Source organism: Pristiophorus japonicus, chromosome 11, assembly GCF_044704955.1.
Source record: "Pristiophorus japonicus isolate sPriJap1 chromosome 11, sPriJap1.hap1, whole genome shotgun sequence".
In the NCBI taxonomy this organism is placed as follows: Eukaryota; Metazoa; Chordata; class Chondrichthyes; family Pristiophoridae; genus Pristiophorus; species Pristiophorus japonicus.
This window is the reverse complement of record NC_091987.1, coordinates 187,937,839-187,955,005: the sequence shown is the minus strand read 5'-3', so window position 1 is coordinate 187,955,005 and position 17,167 is coordinate 187,937,839. Positions and strand designations below refer to the sequence as shown.

Sequence of the window (17,167 nt, the reverse complement as noted above, 5' to 3'; positions counted from 1 at the left end):
GGGGGGGGAAGGAGAAGGTGGGGGGGAAGGAGAAGGTGGGGGGGGGAAGGAGAAGGTGGGGGGGGGGAAGGTGGGGGGGGGAAGGAGAAGGTGGGGGGGGGAAGGAGAAGGTGGGGGGGGGGAAGGAGAAGGTGGGGGGGGAAGGAGAAGGTGGGGAGGGGGGAAGGAGAAGGTGGGGAGGGGGGAAGGAGAAGGTGGGGGGGGGAAGGAGAAGGTGGGGAGGGGGGGGAAGGAGAAGGTGGGGAGGGGGGAAGGAGAAGGTGGGGAGGGGGGAAGGAGAAGGTGGGGAGGGGGGAAGGAGAAGGGGGAGGGAGGCTGAACGGGCCGGGCCTGGCCGGGCCCAAGACTTCGGGCAGGGCTCATCCCCAGCATCAGATTTACAGGTCGGTGGCGTTGGGTCGCGTCGGGAGCATGGGTCGGGTCGGTGGGGGGAGGAGGGAGGTCGGGTTGGTTCGGGTAGAGGGAGGGAGCGCGGGTCGGGTCGGTGGGGGGAGGAGGGAGGTCGGGTTGGTTCGGGTAGAGGGAGGGAGCACGGTTCAGTTCGGGGAGTGGGGGGAGGGCAGAGGGAGGTCGAGTCGGTTCGTGTCAGGGGCGGGGAGAGGGCGGTCAGCTTGGGTCAGGTCCGGTCTGGGTGGGGAGGCATCGGGAGCGCGGGTCGGGTCGGGGGGGTGGTGGGAGGGAGGGAGGTCGGTTCGGGTCGGGGGGGTGGGGGGGCGGAGGGAGAGAGAGGGAGGTCAGGTCGGGTGGGGGCGGGAGCGCGGGTCCGGTCCGGGGGCGGTGGGGGAGGGAAGCGGGAGTCGAGTCGGGTCGGGAGGAAGCAGGAGCTGGGCGTAGGAGGCAGCCTTATGCACGCAGCCCCAGTGAGGCCATTTGGCCAGGGCTAGGGGCTGCGTGCTTCGGGCCCCACCCACACAGTTTTGGGCGCCTGGAGCTACTACACACTGTAGCGCACATATGCAGAGGTCCCGGCACTGTTTTCAGCGCAGGGACCTGGCTCCACCCCCTGCAGCTTGTGCTATGCCGTGCCCGACTGCAGAGGACCAGCAGAGAGCCGGAGAATTTGTAAGTTTTTTTTAGGCACACTTTGTGGCGTGAAAAACGGGCGTCCAGGTCGGGGCTGCGCCGTTTTAGGCGTGGCCCGAAACTTGGGCCCTATGTGTTATTGTTGCAGGCCTAATTTGAAATAGAACTGAGGTTAGCTCTCTGTGACTCACCTGACTATTCTGTTGATGCACTGTCTCAGTCTAACCAGACTGCCATCTCTATTGATGAGGATTGTATCATGTGCCTTGTGTGAGAGCAACATTTCTGTGGCAATCATTCAGCCAAAATAGCAGTTTGATTGTTGCTTTCAGCTGGGCTAGAGCCAGTGCATCTGCTCTTTACTGTGTGCCTGCGTGGAATGGAACAAGTTCGGGACTAGGTGCTGCAGTGATTTTCAACGCTTGCTCAAATTGGCTGCCTTGTCGAGGGTCACACATGAACAATGGCTTTTTGGATGATTTTTTTCATCCCTGTGATAGTATATTCCAGCAGGAATCCCTGTTTGCAGGAAAGCAGGTGGAAGGGAAAAAATTGAAGGAAAATATGAACACATGGCTTGTTTATAGCCAACAGTTTCAGCAACTAGGTGACTGGCACACGTATTGCTGTTCTAATTCATTTTATTAAAATATATTATGTTATAATGTAGGTCCATACCAATGATTCCCACACATCAGTGCTAAATGTCAGCTTGGCTGAGTGATTGCACTCCTGGTTCAATCTCCACTCCTGGGAATTTAACAAACAATCTAGCTGACACTTCAGTGCAGCTGTAAGGGAGGGCTATATTGTTCGAGGTGACGTTTTCCAACAGAGACATTAAACTGAGGCCTCATCTGCCCCTTCAAGTCGACATAAAAGATCCCATGACACTATTTGAATAAGAGCAGGGCGCTTCTCCCACCGTCCTGGTCAATATTTCTCAACCACAAAGAAAATCAACTCTCGGTGAGATCTTACATGTGCAAATTGGCTGGTGTGTTTCTTGATTTATCAATGAATACATTCCAAAAATACTGTGAAGTGGTGTGAGTTATTCTGAGAATATGAGAGCACAATATAAATGCAAGTTGGTTCTTTCTGTCAGTGTCCTGGTTTTGGCAGTGCTAGTAAGTGGGAACAATATATGGCATTTAATAAATAGTGTTAAATGTTTTGATGGTGCACTACATAAAACTGAAAAGAAATTCTCACAAAGGTCTCAATACACTGAATCCCAAACATATGGAACCCTAACATACTGTTCTAAACAATAACTAAAATTCAGAGAGTGACACAATAGACCTGGAGCGAGCATAACATTAAGAAAAACCGTGCGTAAGGCCATTCTTAAAACTGAGTTTTGAATTATGACATCCATTGCAGGTGACAATTTAGGCATTGAGTGCCTTCCAGTATTTTACACTGATGCTCATTACAAAAACATTTACAGTGCCCGAGTCTGCTTCTGACATTTTTGTAGTTACTAACCATTCTACTGAATAACCCCCATATGCCCTGCTGTCTGACTTTTATGCTTCCAGCTTGGAAATTACATTGTTAGATGGTGGAAGGTTTTCCTCAGAGCCGGGTGATATGCACAGACCTATCATAACCAACAGAAGTGAACACACATATTGCTTTCCCATAATTCGTGATCGTTAGACATATTGCCAAGGCTCGTCAAATGATCATTAATTGCTCAGAATTCCCTGCACAGATTACATCTGTCTTAAGTCTATCTGAATGCTCCATTATAAAAGCAGAGGCATGGAGTTGATGAAATTCCGAAGTCTTTCCTGCAATGCTTATTGCTGACAGGAGCATTTCAGCTACAGCAACCATTACATGAATAGACATTGATGTTGAAAGTAATAGTGGCAGAAAGAAAAATCCCTCCCAGTGTTACAGTAGTGAGTGACATTGCACAAATAATGCTGCTGAATCTCAGGATAGCAATGAGAGAATTCTGCCTACAGTCACCCAGACAGTCAGATACTATTAGCCTGGAAATAATGGCAATCACACAAATCCCTACACTTGTATGTTTTTGTATTAAACTTTCTATCTTCCAACATTTGCATCTTAAGAGTGTTCAAGTATAAATAAGAGTGAATAAATAAAAATGTCTCTGACATATTTCTAGTTTCTGTTAGATTAAATATCGAAAACATAGCTGCTGATTTTTCATATTTGGGATCCAACAACATCACTCACACTCAGTCGCTGCTTTATTCAAACTTCCCCACTTGCACAAAGTGTCTTTCAAACATTCCTCCTTTCTACCCAGCCAATTTTCACCTCAAGCGCCCACTCCACCCAGCCTTCTCTGAAATTTCTTAGGAGGTGGAGAACTTAAAAAAAAAAACGATTTGCTGTATATTGAAAACTGCATCCGAAAGGTAACTGGTAGACTAAATTCTTCATGTAATACAACATGTCAAAAAACAATCTTTGCAACCACAAAACTGAAGAGTCTTGCTGGTTGAGACAGGATGTTACCCTAGACATGAAGTGGGCAGTGATTATGGTGGAGGTTCTATTACACAGCTTTGCATCAATATATAGGTAGACTTTATCTCATCAATATCTTTGAAGCAGCACAGTTAATCAAGGCTCTGACCAATGAAGGCAATTTTCATATCAACAAGTTTATGTGCTTGTTCACAAGTTATCTTACAGCTATAGGTAGCTCAGCGGCTGAAAACTGTAGATGGGTCTTGGCACCAACTGAAGGTGAAAAATGCCTTATTTATTCTTCTCCCCTTTGAAGGCATCAGAACACTTGTTCACTGCATCTGCTTTAGTGAGTTTTAATGAACCTTCTTTCATCATATTGTTCTCATGATTTATTGTTACAAGTTGCATATATCGAATCACTCAAAGACATAGAACAGAGATCTACATCCACTTGGAACTCTCCCTGTCCTTCTGGTAGCCTTCAGGAGTTTTAACATTCACTCCTTTTTTACTCTAATAGCTACATTTCTGTTTTGTTGAGCCAAAGTAATGATGCAGTAGAATTTTGAAGTGCTCTGCCACTTTGATCAAACTGTTTCAGTATTCTCAGTTAGAACACTGACTGCAGCAATACAGTCTCGATAAAATCTGACTTGCTTGCTATTTATGAGCATGTTGGAAAACAATATGTTTGCATACTACTCATCTACAGATAATACAATTTTTAGAGAGACACTATAACCTTCATCTGGGTCACGAGCAGCTGCTTATATATTCTGCAGACACTGTTGCCTTTATTCTGATAACTATACTTTGGACACCTGGATGAGAAATGGTTCTGTTTTCGATATATATTAGACTCTGACCCGAGAAGGAGAGCCTTTCTTTCCAACTGACATGATGTTTCCCACAGTACTTACAATACAGGTGACTTCCAAAAACTTATTTTATTCATATGTGGAATCATTTTCTCCTTACTAAATATTGTATTCATTTCCCCAAATGCTTTTCTTTGGTACTGTTTCACCAGCTTTATTTGTGTCAATGCAAGCTTCAAATGTCAGGTCCGGTTTTTGTAAAAGTCTCTTTCAATGCCATTGTTCTGTATGCCAATAACTCATCATCATCGTTGTTGTGTATCTGTGAAGCATGCACTCCCACGTTCCGCCACCAGGGAGTGCATCCCCCGAAGTCCTTTGGGAGCACTGTAGATAAGCCGGCACCAAAGGCCTGTTCCTCACTCTGGAGTCTTAATAAAGATTGAGGTCATTGTTACTTTAACCCCCCTGTGTGCAGCCTCATCTGTGTTAGGAACACAATAACTGGCGACGAGTATACAACTCCAACGCAAAGATGCAGCAAACTGTGGGCATCCTGGAGAAATTCTCAGAGGGTGAGGACTGGGAAGCCTATGTTGAATGGCTAGACCAGTACTTTGTAGCCAATGAGCTGGACGGAGAAGGAAGCGCTGCAAAAAGGAGAGCGGTCCTCCTCACGGTCTGCGGGGCACCGACCTATAGCCTCATGAAGAATCTTCTGGCTCCGGTGAAACCCACAGATAAGTCATATGAGGAGCTGTGTACACTGGTTCAGGAGCATCTTAACCCGAGGGAGAGCGTGCTGATGGCGAGGTATCGGTTCTACACGTGCCAGTGATCTGAAGGTCAGGAAGTGGCGAGCTACGTCACCAAGCCAAGGCGACTTGCAAGACAATGTGAGTTTGATGGCTACCTGGAGCAAATGCTCAGAGACTTTTTTGTACTGGGCATTGGCCACAAGACCATCCTACGAAAACTTTTGACTGCAGAGACACCGACCCACAAAAGTCCATTGCGATAGCACAGGCTTATGTCCACCAGTGATAACACCAAACAAATCTCTCAGCACACAAGTGCGAGCAATGTTCATAAATTAACTGGAACTGTGTTTGCGAGCAGAAATGTACAGGGCAGAAACCACGAGTCTGCAACTGCCAGCAGGCCTCAGGTGACCCAGATGACTCAGAGTCCGCAACAAAGGATGAATGCAAGGCAATTCACACCTTGTTGGAGTTGTGGAGGCCTCCATTCAGCCTATTCATGCTGCTTCAAAGGGTATCTTCGCAAGAGCTGTAGAATAATGGGGCATCTCCAACGAGCTTGCAGATGAGCTGCTAGCTCTGTAAAACCTGCTAACCACCACGTGGCAGAGGAAGATTGGTCCATGGTGAATCAAAGCAATTTCGAGCCTCAAAGAAAGGAGGCAGATGCTGAAGTACACGGGGTGCACACATTTTCAACGAAATGTCCACTTATAATGCGAAATGTAAAATTGAATGGCTTACCCGTAGCCATGGAACTGGACATTGGCGCTAGCCAATCCATCACAGTTTGAGAGATTATGGTGCAACAAGGCACTCAGACCAGCCCTGAGCCCCATCCACACAAAACTGAGAACGTACACCAAAGAGCTTATCACTGACCTGGGCAGCGCCATGGTCAAGCTCACCTATGAGGGCACGGTGCATGAACTGCCACTCTGGATTGTCCCGGGCAATGGCCCCACACTGCTTGGAAGGAGCTGGCTAGGCAAAATCCGCTGCAACTGGGATGACATCCGAGCGCTATCACATGTCGATGAGGCCTCATGTACCCAGGTTCTGAACAAATTTCCTTCCCTTTTTGAGCCACGCATTGGAAACTTTTCCAGGCGAAGGATCCACTTGGTCCCAGAGGCACGACCTATTCACCACAAGGCGCGAGCAGTACCTCACATGATGAGGGAGAGAGTGGAAATCGAGCTGGACAGGCTGCAACGTGAGGGCATCATCTCCCCAGTGAAATTCAGAGAGTGGGCCAGCCCGATTGTTCCAGTACTCAAAAGTGATGGCACATTCAGGATTTGCGGCGATTATAAAGTAACTATTAATCGTTTCTCGCTACAGGACCAATACCCGCTACCTAAGGCAGACGACCTATTTGCGACGCTGGCAGGAGGCAAGACGTTCACCAAGCTCGACCTGACTTCGGCCTACATGACGCAGGAGCTGGAGGAGTCTTTCAAGGGCCTCACCTGCATTAACACGCACTTGAGACTGTTCATCTACAACAGATGCCGTTTGGAATTCGGTCGGCTGCAGCGATCTTCCAGAGAAACATGGAGAGCCTACTCAAGTCAGTATCACGCATGGTAGTTTTTCAGGATGACATATTAGTCACGTGTCGGGCACCTACAAAACCTGGAGGAGGTCCTCCAGCGACTGGATCGCATAGGGCTGCGGCTGAAGAGGTCGAAATGCGTCTTCATGGCAACAGAAGTGGAGTTTTTGGGGAGAAAGATCGCTGCAGACGGCATTCGGCCCACAGATGCCAAGACAGAGGCTATCAGGAACACGCCCAGGCCACAGAATGTCACGGAGCTGTGGTCGTTCCTGGGACTCCTCAACTATTTTGGTAACTTCCTACCGGGGTTAAGCATCCTCTTAGAGCCCCTACATGTATTATTGTGTAAAGGTGAGAACTGGGTATGGGGAAAAAAACCAAGTAATTGCTTTTGAGAAAGCCAGAAACATTTTATGCTCCAACAAGCTGCTTGTATTGTATAACCCGTGTAAAAGACTTGTGCTAGCATGTGATGCGTCATCGTATGGAGTCGGGTATGTATTACAACAAGCTAACGTTGTGGGGAAGTTGCAACATGTCGCCTATGCATCCAGGAGCTTGTCTAAGGCCGAGAGGGCCTACAGCATGATTGAGAAAGCGGCATTAGCGCATGTGTTCGGGGTAAAGAAAATGCATCAGCACCTGTTTGGCCTCAAATTTGAGCTGGAAACCGATCACAAATCCCTCATATCCCTGTTTGCTGAAAACAAGGGGATAAATACTAATGCCTCAGCGCGCATACAAAGGTGGGCACTCGTGCTATCAGCGTATAACTATAGCATCCGCCACAGCCCAGGCACCGAGAAATGTGCGGATGCTCTCAGTCAGCTACCATTGCCCACCACGAGGGTGGAAATGACACAGCCTGCAAACTTGTTGATGGTGGCGCAGCCCGCAGACTTGTTGATGGTCATGGAAGCGTTTGAAAATGATAAATCACCTGTCACAGCCCGCCAGATTAGGACTTGGACCAGCCAAGATCCTCTGCTGTCCCTAGTAAAAAACTGTGTACTGCATGGGAGCTGGGCCAGCATCCCGTTGAAATACAAGAGCTAATCAAGCCATTCCAGCGGCGAAAGGACGAGCTGTCCATTCAGGCAGACTGCCTGTTGTGGGGTAACCGCGTAGTGCTACCCAAAAAGCGCAGGGAGACGTTCATCTCAGATCTCCACAGCACACACCCGGGTATAGTAATGATGAAAACGATAGCCAGATCCCAAGTGTCATGGCCCGGTATCGACTCTGACTTAGAGTCCCGTGTACGGCAATGCAGCGTGTGTGCTCAGTTGAGCAATGCGCCCAGAGGGGCACCACTAAGTTTGTGGTCCTGGCCCTCCAGACCATGGTTAAGGATCCACGTCGACTATGCGGGCCCGTTTCTCGGTAAAATGCTCCTGGTGGAGGTGGATGCTTTTTCAAAATGGATTGAATGTGAATAAATGTCGGGAAGCGCCGCCACCGCCACCATTGAAAGCCTGAGGGCCATGTTTGCCACCCACGGCCTGCCTGACATACTGGTCAGCGACAACGGGCCAGGTTTCACCAGTGCCGAATTTAAAGAATTCATGACCTGCAATGGGATCAAACATGTCACCTCGCCCCGTTTAAACCAGCCTCCAATGCGCAGGCAGAGCGGGCAGTACAAAAATCAAACAGAGCCTTAAACGAGTCACAGAAGGCTCATTCAAAACCTGCCTGTCCCGAGTACTGCTCAGCTACCGCACAAGACCCCACTCGCTCACAGGGTGCCCCCGGCTGAGCTATTCATGAAAAGGACACTTAAAACCAGACTCTCGCTGGTTCACCCCAACCTGCATGATCAGATAGAGAGCAGGCGGCAGCAACAAAATGTAAACGATCGTCGCGTCACTGTGTCACAGGAAATTGATCTGAATGACCCTGTGTATATGCTAAACTATGGATATGGTCCCAAGTGGATCGCGGGCATGGTGATCGCTGAAGAAGGGAGTAGGGTGTTTGTAGTCAAACTAGACAATGGACAAATTTGCAGAAAGCACCTGGACCAAACGAGGCTGCGATTCACAAACTGCCCTGAACAACCCACAGCAGACACCACCTTTTTCAAGCCCACAACACACACCCAAAGGATCAATGACACCACCCCGGACCAGGAAATCGAACCCATCACGCCCAACAGCCCAGCAAGGTCAGGCTCACCCAGCAGCCCTGCAGGGCCAACAACACGCCAGCCCAGCGAAGGCACAGCCAACACACCAGAACAGACATTTGTACCGAGGCGGTCCACCAGGGAAAGAAAGGCTCCCGACTGCCTCACCTTGTAAATAGTTTTCACTTTGACTTTGCGGGGGGAATGATGTTGTGTATTTGTAAAGCATGCACTCCCATGTTCCGCCACCGGGGAGTGCATCCCCTGAAGTCCCAAGGGATCCCAGCATACCTTGGGAGCACTGTATATAAGCTGGCCCCTAAGGCCTGCTCCTCACTCTGGAGTGTCTGAATAAAGACTGAGGTCACTGTTGCTTTAACCTCCCTGTGTGCAGTCTCATTTGTGTTAGGAACACAATCATCATCATCATCATCATCTGCAGTCCCTCGGAATCGAGGAGGATTTGCTTCCACTCTTAAAATGAGTCCTTAGGTGGCTGAACAGTCCAATAGGACAACCATAGTCTCTGTCACAGGTGGGACAGATAGTCGTTGAGGGAAAGGGAGGGTGGGACAGATTTGCTGCACGCTCTTTCCGCTGCCTGCGCTTGATTTCTGCATGCTCTCGGCGCTGAGACTCGAGGTGCTCAGCGCACTCCCGGATGCATTTCCTCCACTTAGGGCGTTCTTTGGCCAGGGACTCCCAGGTGTCAGTGGGGATGTTGCACTTTTTCAGGGTGGCTTTGATGGTGTCACTGTAACGTTTCCTCTGCCCACCTACTCTGCTTCTGATTAGTTTTGCCTGCAGCACCTATTCGCAACATTCTCGTCAAGATGCTGTGAATTGGTACATACAATTCTATTGTTTCAACAGAGACCTGTTCCCAATTGTTGAAAATGTACTATTCGTAACCTACATTGGTTTTAACCGTCACTCCTCTTTTACCCGAATGGCTACATTTCTGTTTTCTTGAGCCCAAGTAATGATGCAATAGAATATTGAAGTGCTCTGCCACTTTGATCAAACTGTTTCAGTGTTAAAACAATGACTGCAGCATCACAGTCTGGATAAAATATGACTTGCTTGCTATTTATGAGCATGTCGGCAAGAGCAACATCAATGGCAGTCCTATCTTCAACTGTCTGAAATGGAGACGAAGGGGCAAAAACTGTCCCTTGTTATAGCCCCGTTAATGCCTCCTGGGTGCGTTAATGGGGCGCAATGGATTTAGCGCCTAGTTGAGGGGGGTGTTAGCGCCTCTCGGGAAATTGCCCCGGAGGTTTGGGGGGCTCTGTCCCAGCAGTGCTGCGCCCCACGATTAGCGCCCGACGATCATAGCATCGCCATGTGCACCGACCCATTACCACCCCACGCCAGTCCTTTTGCGCCCTGTGGGGGAAATTTCCCTGTGGTTCACGAGGTTGGCACGGGCCGCGAGGCTGGTGCGGGTTGATGACAATGCTAGCTTCACGAGGCACAAAGCTGGCGGACATCTGCTGCCAGGACGCCCCTTACAGAGGAGTCCTTTAGCACCCCGGGCCGCCATTTTATTTTGTCAGCCAACTCTTGCGTCGGCCCGACAATGGGGGCCCTTGCATCAACCAGGCCGCCACCATGCAGCCCGGCACTCCATTTTGGAGATGCCTGTAAAAGGTCTGCACTCCTGGTACTTAATGTTTAATTTTTTTGCTTTTAGACGGCTTAACTGTTTGTACAATAACACAGAGTAGGTTGCAAGAAAAAAAATGCAGGCTCAGTACAAAATCAATCATATGTAAGCACAGTATCTGTCAACTTAGCTGAAGAGGACAAAAGCTGTAAAAAGGTGATTTTTCTGTCTTCAAATATTCCTTGTTTTCATCTGTAATTTCTTCAAAAACATTCTGATAGAATTATGGGGAATTATATCTGACTCTACCTCGTGTTTGTCATCACATGACAGGTGGTAATAAATGACATACATTTCAGAGCTAAATAAATGTACTCTGCAGCCAGCTTGATTCTTCATGGCAGCTGTTATTCTTGCAAACAACCTCCAGATAAAAGGGGACAGTCAGGTTCATCCTGCACCTCACTACTTATAAAGGGACAATGTTAGCCCTAACTGCTCGGCTGTGGACAGTTAAAATTATCCAACTTACTTCATCATCCTAAGCAGTCCCTCGAAATCGAAGAAGACTTGCTTCCACTCTAAAAGTGAGTTCTCAGGTGACTGAACAGTCCAATACGGGAATTACAGTCTCTGTCACAGGTGGGACAGATAGTGGTTTAAGGAAAGGGTGGGTGGGAAGTCTGGTTTTCCGCACACTCCTTCCGCTGTCTGCGTTTGGTTTCTGCATGCTCTCGGCGACGAGACTCGTGGTCTTAGGCCAGGGATTCCCAGGTGCCGGTGGGGATGTTGTACTTTATCAAGGAGGCTTTGAGGGTGTCCTTGAACCGTTTCCTCTGCCCACCTTGGGCTCACTTGCCATGTAGGAGTTCCAAGCAGAGCGCTTGCTTTGGGAGTCTCAAGTCAAGGAAGAGAGTGTTTGAAGGCCAGAATCTCAAATGTGGCACCAAGCTTATGATCTGCAGGGCAGTAGTGATACTTGCCCTTCTATATGGCTTAGAGACATGGAACATGTGCAGCGCTAGAGAAGTACCACCAGCACTGCCTCCCCAAGTTACTTACCCATCCCGGAGCTGACAGGTCCAATTTTCACCTGCTCTACAGAACAACTTGCATTTATATATCGCACTTTAAAGTCGTAAAACTTTCTAAGGTGCTTCTCAGGAGCATTATCAAACAAAACTTGATGCCAATCCACAGGAGGAGGAGATATTAGGATCGTTTGGCCACAGCTGTAGCTTTTAAGGAGCATCTTAAAGGAGGTGGAGGGGATGGAAAAGTTTAGGGAAGGAATTCCAGAGCTTAGGGCTCAGCAGCACGGCTAGCAATGGTGGAGCAATGAAAATTGGGAATGCGCAAAAGGCCGGAATTGGAGGAGCGCAGAGATCTCGGAGGGTTGCAGGGCTCGAGGTGGTTACAGAGATACTGAGCAGGCAGCAAGGACACCTATCCAAATCTGGGTGGTGAGGAGGGGGATTTTTTTTAACATATGCATATAAATGAATGTCGGGTTCTATGGGCCTGAACATGGTGTCCTTACTGCCCACTGCAGCCAAGTTTTCTGGGCACTCTCCCCTCGGTGCCATTTTCATGGATGTCTGCCGCTGGCAGGAGGGGAGCATCGCTGGGAACCGCCCGCTGACGAGCAAGTCGCGTAAGTGACCTTCCGCCCGCCGAGCTGCCATATTGGTGCAGGCGGGAGTTGGCTGCGGCAGGGGGAAGAACCGCTGCAAGAAGGCAGGTTTAACCACAGTGGTAAGTATGAAGACCTGCAAAAAAAGGTTAGTGAACTTCTTTTAATTATTTCTTTTTCAGCAATTCAGGGGGATGGGGTCCCCTGAAGGTGTTCAAGTGTTTTTTTTTCTGTTAATTTTTATTCTTGTGTGTTCCCCCCTCCCTGGGCCCAACTCAATCCTCGGCGGCACGTTGGCGAGGATTGCATTTGCCGTCGAGATTGGGAGCTCCCGCCCGCTGCTGCCCAGATTTAGAGCGTGAGTCGGGATTTTGCCACCGGGTGGTACTGGCAGATCTTTTAGAGGACTCTTCCTGCCAAAGTACCGCCCGGTCTCTCGGTGGTCCTTTGGACAGCACTTGGGCGGGCCTTGGCTTTCACCAAGTTCTGGCCCTATGATTCTATAAAATAGATTGTATTTTTGAGTAGATGAAGAGTGAGGGGTCATCTTAGAACATAAACTGTTATGAAAGGTGCTAAAAGAACATAAGAATTAGGAGCAGGAGTAGGCCATTTGGCCCCTCGAGCCTACTCCGCCATTCAATAAGATCATGACTGATCTGATCATGGACTCAGCTCCACTTCCCTACCCGCTCCCCATAACCTTTTACTCCCTTATTGCTCAAAGATCTGTCTATCTCTGCCTTAAATCTATTCAATGACCCAGCCGCCACAGATCTCTGGGGCAGAGAGTTCCACAGATTTACAATACTCAGAGAAGAAATTTCTCCTCATCTCAGTTTTAAATGGGCGGCCCCGAAATCTAAGACTATGTCCCCTAGTTTTAATTTCCTCTACAAGTGGAAATATCCTCTCTGCATCCACCTTGTCAAGCCCCCTCATTATCTAATAAGTTTCAATAAGATCACCTCTCATTCTTCTGAACTCCAATGTGTATAAGCCCACTACTCAACCTATCCTCATAAGTCAACCCCCTCATCTCCGGAATGAACCTAGTGAACCTATAAAGAGTTCAAAGAAAATAGTTGCATGTAAAAGCTTCTGATATGATTGCAGATTGATCCAGTTAGCTCTGTTGATTTATAGAACCCGATTGCAGGGTTTGTTAAGAGACAGAATGCAAAGACTGATGAGAGCTTAATATCACTTTTGTGCCACCAGTGCATTTATACCAGAGACACAGTAGCATGCCTTGTGGACCTTGAGGATGAGCTTCTGTATCACTTGCACTCTGGTATCAAGATAGTGTGGATTATGCTGCCACATTGTCATGACCTCCATGTTGATTAAGCACCAGTTAAAAGATGGAGTATAAATGCTGCTGATCATGATGTTCTATGAGGATAACTTCAAGTGCTCTTCTCCACAGGTGGTCTTCCAATGCAAGTTTTATCCTGAACTATTAATTTATTATTAGGATGGGAGTCTCGAGGTCACTTGCAGACAGCTGGTCTCCATAGATAAGTAATGCAATTTACCGCATATTTTCAAACAGAACTGAGGCTGAACCAAGCATAAAACCTGTCTACAATTGCATGGTAACTTCAAATATTAAAAGCTTTGAAAGGTTTCACAGTTATCTTGCAGTTTCACTGAATTATTTTTATATACTTGAGATATGACTTGTTAAAATTTTGGTTGTTTTTTCTTCCATGGAACTGTTACAAGTTGCTATTGCTGTATTTCAACATTTTAATCACTTAACCTTTTTCTATGACATGGCCAACAATCAGCTCTTGTTCTTGCTTTTGATAAAATATGCCAAACTTGTTTGGAATTTGTTACCAGTGTAAAACTGAACATGTGAGACACAGCTTCTTCAGGGTATAAAAAAGAAAAGATAGGTTAGTATTTCAGAGCTTGTACCCAGACAAAATATTAACCTCTCTTTTCTCTTTCAGATGCTGACTCACATGCTGTACATTTTCAGCAATTAATTTTTTTCTATCTCAAGATACAGTTGTGTATTTATTTAGAGACAGAGACAGAGCATTTCAAAAAATAAGCAAAAAAATATACTCGCGTATCCTGCGATCTCACGTATCATGCGACCCCTAAATTTTCGTCCCCAAAACATGATTTTATCATATATCTTAGGTATCATGCGAGTCACTTTTTTGAGATACCAGATGACACTAGGCTAGGCTTTCAAACAAGTTTAACAAGTACCCAACACGTAACAAGTACCCTAACACATAACAACGATCGAATACAGACCTTAACAACCGAATCATGAAACGACTCTTCCGCCGTAAACAACCGAATGAGAAACAGCTGTTTTGCTGTTTCTCATTACGATAATAAACAGTTACCGTATTTCGTTCAAAATCTCATCTAAGGTAGTAAACTATGACAAATATATTTTTACATTCTACCCTTAACCACTATGGAGAAAAGATCTGCGAAGAAATATACTGCCAAATTTAAGCTGCAAGTTGTTGCCGAAGCGGAACAAAGCAACAACGTTAAAGCTGCAAAGCTGTTTGGTGTCGGAGAAAGCTGTGTCCGAAACTGGAGAAAACAAAAAGAAAAATTGAAGGAAACTCCTTCCTATAAATGCGCAAATCGCGGGTTGAAATGTCAGTGGCCGCATTTAGAAGATAAAGTATCAAAGTGGATGTCCGAAAATTGAGAAAATGGTTATATTATAACACGATCTAAAATAAGACTTTATGCTTTACGAGAAGCAAGAAAAATGGGCATTCGTGTGTTTACTGCCTAATCTTGGCCAGCACTTCACACCCGCAAATTTTGTATCTCGCGTATCATGCTACCCCCCCAAATTTAGGTTACAATTTAGGTCTTCAAAAGTCGCATGATACGCGAGTATATACGGTAGTCATAATACATCATCCAGCAATAGACTCATATCAAATTTGTTTAGTTACAAATGTAAAGGACCAAAACCCATTCAGACTGCGAGAGCAAATGAGCTATGTTGTACTTTCTGGTGGATGAAAGAATGTCTGCAATTCACATTTTTTATCGATCAGTCTTCAAGTTATTTCCTTTCCTCTAAGCCATGTAACAACTTCAGACAGAAAAGAGAATGACATGCTCTCAGCCCTCTGCGAATGTCAATCTGAGCCAACTGCCAGGACATAGATTAGAACCATAGAATCATTGCCTCTACCATTTTCACATCCTCTTTACAAAATGTCAGGTCTAGGTTCTGTATCTCCTCACATGAGCACAGTTATAATCCATCAAGTAGAAACCAGGTACTGTATAATGGATTGTCATCACAACATTCCGTTGCAGAAAAAAAATTCCTGAAAAAAATGAGCATGTGATTATAGAAACATAGAAAATAGGTGCAGGAGTAGGCCCTTCGAGCCTTCACCACCATTCAATTAGATCATTGCTGATCATTCCCTCAGTACTCCTTTCCTGTTTTCTCTCCATACCCCTTGATCCCTTTAGCCATAGGGGCAATATCTAACTCCCTCTTGAATATATCCAATGAACTGGCATCAACAACTCTCTGCGGTAGGGAATTCCACAGGTTAACAACTCTCTGAGTGAAGAAGTTTCTCCTCATCTCAGTCCTAAATGGCCTACCCCTTATGCTAAGACTGTGTTCCCTGGTTCTGGACTTCCCCATCATCAGGAACATTCTTCCCGCATCTAACCTGTCCAGTCCCATCAGAATCTTGTAAGTTTCTATGAGATCCCTCTCATCCTTCTAAACTCCAGTGTATAAAGGCCCAGTTGATCCAGTCTCTCCTCATGTCAGTCCCGCCATCCCGGGAATCAGTCTGGTGAACCTTCGCTGCACTCCCTCAATAGCAAGAACGTCCTTCCTCAGATTAGGAGACCAAAACTGAACACAATATTCCAGGTGAAGCCTCACCAAGGCCCTGTCAACTGCAGTAAGACCTCCCTGCTCCGATACTCAAATCTCCTAGCTATGAAGGCCAAAATACCATTTGCCTTCTTCACCGCCTACTGTACCTGCATGCCAACTTTCAATGACTGATGAACCATGACACCCAGGTCTCGTTGCACCTCCCCCTTTCCTAATCTGCCGCCATTCAGAGAATATTCTGCCTTAGAGTTTTTGCCCCAAAAGTGGATAACCTCACATTTATCCACATTATAATGCATCTGCCATGCATTTGCCTACTCACCTAACCTGTCCAAGTCACCCTGTAGCCTTTTAGCATCCTCACAGCTCACACTGCCACCCACTTTAGTGTCATCTGCAAACTTCAAGATATTACACTCAATTCCTTCATCTAAATCATTAATGTATATTGTAAAGAGCTGGGATCCCAGCACTGATCCCTGCGGTACTCCACTAGTTACTGACAGCCATTCTGAAAAGGACCCATTTATCCCGACTCTCTGCTTCCTGTCTGCCAACCCGTTCCCTATCCATGTCAGTACATTACCCCCAATAAAATGTGCTTTGATTTTGCACATTAATCTCTTGTGTGGGACCTTGTCAAAAGCCTTTTGAAAATCCAAATACACCACACCCACTGGTTCTCCCTTGTCCATTCTACTCGTTACATCCTCAAATAATTCCAGAAGATTTGTCAAGCATGACTTCCCTTTCATAAATCCATGCTGACTTGGACCGATCCTGCTACTGCTTTCCAAATGTGCTGTTATTTCATCTTTAACAATTGATTCCAACATTTTCCCCACGACTGATGTCAGGCTAACCGGTCTATAATTACCCGTTTTCTCTCTCCCTCCTTTTTAAAAAGTGGTGTTACATTAGCTACCCTCCAGTCTATAGGAACTGATCCACAGTCGATAGACTGTTGGAAAATGATCACCAATGCATCCACTATTTCTAGGGCCACTTCCTTAAGTACTCTGGGATGCAGACTATCAGGCCCCGGGGAAAATCAGATGTGACTGGAACGAAATAAAGGCGTTGTCGTCGGAGGAAGATACATGTGCTCAAATATTGAACAAGTTCCCCTCGCTGTTCGAATCGGGCATCGGCAACGTCACGGGAGCCAAGGTGCAGATCCACGTGGACTCAGATGGAAGACCCGTCCATCATAAAGCTCAGGCAGTGCTGTATATGATCAAGTTGAAATTGAACTGGATAGACTCCAGCGTGAAGGGATCATATCACCGGTCAAATTTAATGAATG

At 46.7% G+C, this 17,167-nt stretch overlaps 1 protein-coding gene across 5 annotated transcripts in view; it reads right to left on the bottom strand.

Annotated features, from left to right (window-relative positions):
- opcml (opioid binding protein/cell adhesion molecule-like) overlaps positions 1-17,167 on the bottom strand; it is a 2,007,248-nt gene that overhangs the window by 323,178 nt on the left and 1,666,903 nt on the right. The gene's annotated exons all lie outside the window — the stretch shown is intronic.